The sequence below is a fragment of the Bison bison genome, unplaced genomic scaffold (assembly GCF_000754665.1).
Source record: "Bison bison bison isolate TAMUID 2011002044 unplaced genomic scaffold, Bison_UMD1.0 scf7180017864535, whole genome shotgun sequence".
NCBI lineage: Eukaryota > Metazoa > Chordata > Mammalia > Artiodactyla > Bovidae > Bison > Bison bison.
Genome location: NW_011495084.1, coordinates 67,568 through 71,711, shown reverse-complemented (window position 1 = coordinate 71,711; position 4,144 = coordinate 67,568). Strand labels below are relative to the sequence as shown.

The 4,144-nt window shown below is 40.2% G+C and overlaps 1 protein-coding gene across 1 annotated transcript in view; it reads right to left on the bottom strand.

The window, feature by feature from the left end:
• The window catches only part of LOC104982634 (multidrug resistance-associated protein 4-like), a 69,649-nt gene that overhangs the window by 14,717 nt on the left and 50,788 nt on the right, over nt 1-4,144 (bottom strand). The window lies entirely within an intron of this gene.

Below are 4,144 nucleotides of genomic sequence, written 5' to 3'. Positions count from 1 at the left end.
GAAGAATTGATGCTTTTGAACTCTGATGTTGGAGAGGACTCTCGAGAGTGCCTTGCACTGCAAGGAGACCCAACCAGTCCATCCTAAAGGAGATCAGTCCTGGGTGTTCATTAGAAGGACTGATCTTGAAGCTGAAACCAATACTTTGGCCACCTCATGTGAAAAGCTGACTCATTGGAAAAGACCCTGATGCTGGGAAGGATTGGGGGCAGAAGAATGGGACGACAGAGGATGAGATGGCTGGATGGCATCACCAACTTGATGGACTTTAGTTTGGGTAAACTCTGGGAGTTGGTGATGGACAGGGAGGCCTAGCTTCTGCAATTCATGGGGTAGCAGAGAATCGGACATGACTGAGCGACTGAACTGAACTGAACCTCTATGAGGCAAGAAGGAAGCTGTTTTAGAATAATTTACTATCTCTTTAATGAGACAGTCATTTTAAGTTTTGACACAGGAAATGGGAGCAGTATAATTTCAGAGAAAAATTTTAGTTGATCAAATTACTGTAGATTTTTAATGATGATTGCCCTGAGTAAACAGATCACACTTTTTCTTTCTTCTGTATCCTTTCTCAGTTTTTATTTCTGTGGTCTGATAAGCATGCATGCTCTCATTTCTTTAGTTTCCTTATGAATCACTAGTTTTTACAAGTTTAGAGAGATCCTTCTTCCCTGCCTTTGAAACACAGGATTAGTTCAGAGGCTTCAATCAGTTTAAAATGAGCTTTTTCTCACTAAGTCTCCAGGTTCTTAAGGCTTTTTGTTTTAGTTTCTTTATCCTATAGTGGCTGAATTTAGCGCTTGGTTTTCAATATTTTACCGTAAGAAATGACAAGTTGCTTTTGACTGTTTCTTAAGCCAGAATTCCCTACATTTAGATAATTATACGTTCATAAGATGAAGATTTACTATTTCGTCATTGCTTGCTAGTACAGCTATAGTTTGTTTTATTTGAAAGTTTATGCATATCCCTAATGTTTTCAAGTGCCTTAATTGTTTAATATCTCTGGCTTCAAAGGTTTCTGGGAAAAGGTAGGCTTACCTCACATTTTTGTGTCTCAGTAGTAACAGTCTAGGTACCTCACAAAAAATTTTATTATGGTACCATGGCTGTTAGTTTTTAGTGAGTGCAATCCCAGGGACCGGGGTGCCTGGTGAGCTGCCGTCTATGGGGTCGCACAGAGTCGGACATGACTGAAGTGACTTAGCAGTAGCATAAAAGATAAGATTCAGTTGAAAATATTTAGAAATTTCATTCCCCCAAAGTGGTACAAATTAGCTGCAATAGCATAATTATCATTTACCTAGATAGGAATACCTTTGTGTTGCTTTGCTAAGTCACTTCAGGCATGTCCGACTCTGTGACCCTATGGGCTGTAGCCTGCCAGGCTCTTCTGTCCATGGGATTCTCCAGGCAAGAATCCTGGAGTGGGCTGCCATTTCCTTCTCCAAGGAAACCTTGCCACACATTAAAGTTAACATGGTAGCTATTTTTGTGAAAATGTAGCTGATGAAGGCTCTCATCTCTGGAATTCTGAATACTGCTCTAACAGAATCATAATATGCAATTAGTTAGATTTTACAAGAAGAGCCTTACCGCAGAACTCACAACCTTTTCTCCTCTTCCTTTAGCAGTTTAGTATCTTGAGTTATTATTATTTTTTATTAAAATCATTGATTGAGTTATTAACAATTTGGATTTTTTTTACTCTAGAAGATATATAGAAACCTTTTCAGATTTTTCATCTGATTTATTCACATAGGCTGTAGTACAACTAAAATCCCTTATTCTACCTTACAGCCATTTGTTGCACAGGCAGATACTGTTCTATGTATTTTTATTTCAGTTCATTAAAAACTGCAGAAACAATCTGTATCATATACCCAACTGATTTAAAATAAATCTACGTGTTTACTGGGAACTAAAGAAATCTGCTAACGAGTTTCATACAAAGAATGTGGTAGCATTCACATAGAGTGGACTTTATAATGGAATTTTAGTGGTGCTTTCTATAAATGGTTCAAGAGCATTATGCCAAGAACCGAACAGGAGGCAAACCTACTATATTAAGGCAGGAGAAACCATCAGGGAAGGTCAAGTACCCTGTGTGAGTTTCCATGTACAGAAGGTACAGGGATGTGGTTTCATGTATCTGGGAACAAACCATTGGTTGTTGATGGGGACAGCAGGTGCTGAGTCAGAAGCAGGTGAACACGATGTAGGTGGCACCACAGAGTCACAGGCATGAAAGACAGGACGGGTCTACAGACTTGACACGTGCTCTGTGGTCCCAACTCTGACAGCTGCTGGACTCCTGGGCTCTGCTCTGGAGGGTGGACCCTCTGGTGGAGGCACCTCCTCCCAGAGGTCCTCCAGCCCTGGGAGTAGGAACAGCTTCCTGCCTTTGATAACCCCTGGGTTGTCTCACACACAACCATTTTGCCCTTTCTGCTTTTTTCTCCCTTTTATCATCTCCGTAACTAACTCCTTGAGTGGAATTCCCTCTCCCACGGTGAGGTTCTGTTTTACTAATTCACACTGATAGAGGAGGGTGTGCACAGAGGACCAGGGAACTAGGGGGCAGGGGGAACATTTCAGTTGGTAAAGGGGCCGCAATGGGTGTGTGATGCTGACAACTTCTTGAGACCAGACCCTGTTTTTCTTGTTTTTTTTCTGTTTGCCTGAACCTAACAAATAAACCAAGTGTTGGGAATCACCAGTTCTCCCTGTCAGCTTGTCATACAGTGCAGTCCTTTAACTGGGAATCACTGGTGCTCATTATGCCCACCTGCTGTCTCCTCCTGCCCCGGCTGCCACCAAAGTATCCAGAAGCTCAGGATGCAGGAGCCCCCACCCTACCCCACAGTAAACATCCAGATCATGGCCTCACTCTATGTATAATACAGTGGCCTGATAATCAAGGCAAAAATGTACGCTGATTCCCCAAAGCGTCTTTAACAACCAGTTGTGTGTTTGTTAGTTAACCCATTCCACACTGCCGCATTTTGTCTGTCCAATTCCATAAATTCTAACATTACAAATATATGGACTTTAAGTTCAAAATGTGCTAATACTTTGAAAGTTCTCTTAAAAATGAGAGTGAGAGCAATATGTCAAACATTTTAGGTTGATTTTATACTTAATCTCTATTAGATACAAACCTTAGTGCCAATTTTGAAAAAAAATTTTTAACATACTTTTAGTTAATGAGCAAGTCACATTTTACACCATGGTACAATCTAAAAATTCTCCAGTAAATCTATATCACACTTGTCTGTTAGCAGTCAGGATCTTGGAAAGAAAGACATGTTACCTCATCCCAAAAAGCAGTGAAATCTTGCATGTCCACAATCATTTCACCATCTGATGGCAGCTGAGTGTTGAGCTGTGGTATTTCATCAAGTGATAAAAAATTCTACAGAAAAGAGGAAAAAAACAGATTGTTAAACTGCAGGAAGAAAGCACAAACAAAAACAGTCACTTTCCTGGAATTTGCAAACTTTGAACAGTCTAAATACTGTTTTGCTAACTGTACTTAAAGTATTAGTTCACATCAGAACTTATTAAATAATATATGGAATAATATATACTATTATTATATCTCATGGTATATATCAATATAATCATATAATATAGTGTATTTGTTTCTGTTCAGTCACTAAGTTGTGTCTGACTCTTTGAAATCCCATGGACAATATAGCACTCCAGGCTCCCCGTCCATCACTATCTCCAAGAGTTTGCTCAAATTCATGTTGATTGAGTCAGGGACACTATCTAACCATCTCATCCTCTGTTGTCCCCTTCTCCTCCTGCCTTCAATCTTTCTCAGTATCAGGGTCTTTTCCAATGAGTCTGCTCTTGGCACCAGGTGGCCAAAGAAAGTATTGGCCCTTCAGCACCAATCCTTCCAGTGAATACTCATGGTTGATTTCCTTTAGGAATAGCCGGTTTGAACTCTTTGCAGCCCAAGGGACTCTCAAGAGTCTTCTCCATCACTACAAATTCAAAGCATCATTTCTTCCATGCTCAGCCTGCTTTCTGGCCCAACTCTCACGTCCATACACAATGAGTCGAAAAACCATAGCTTTGACTATATAGACCTTTGTCGATAAAGCAATGTCTCTACTTTTTAATATGCTGT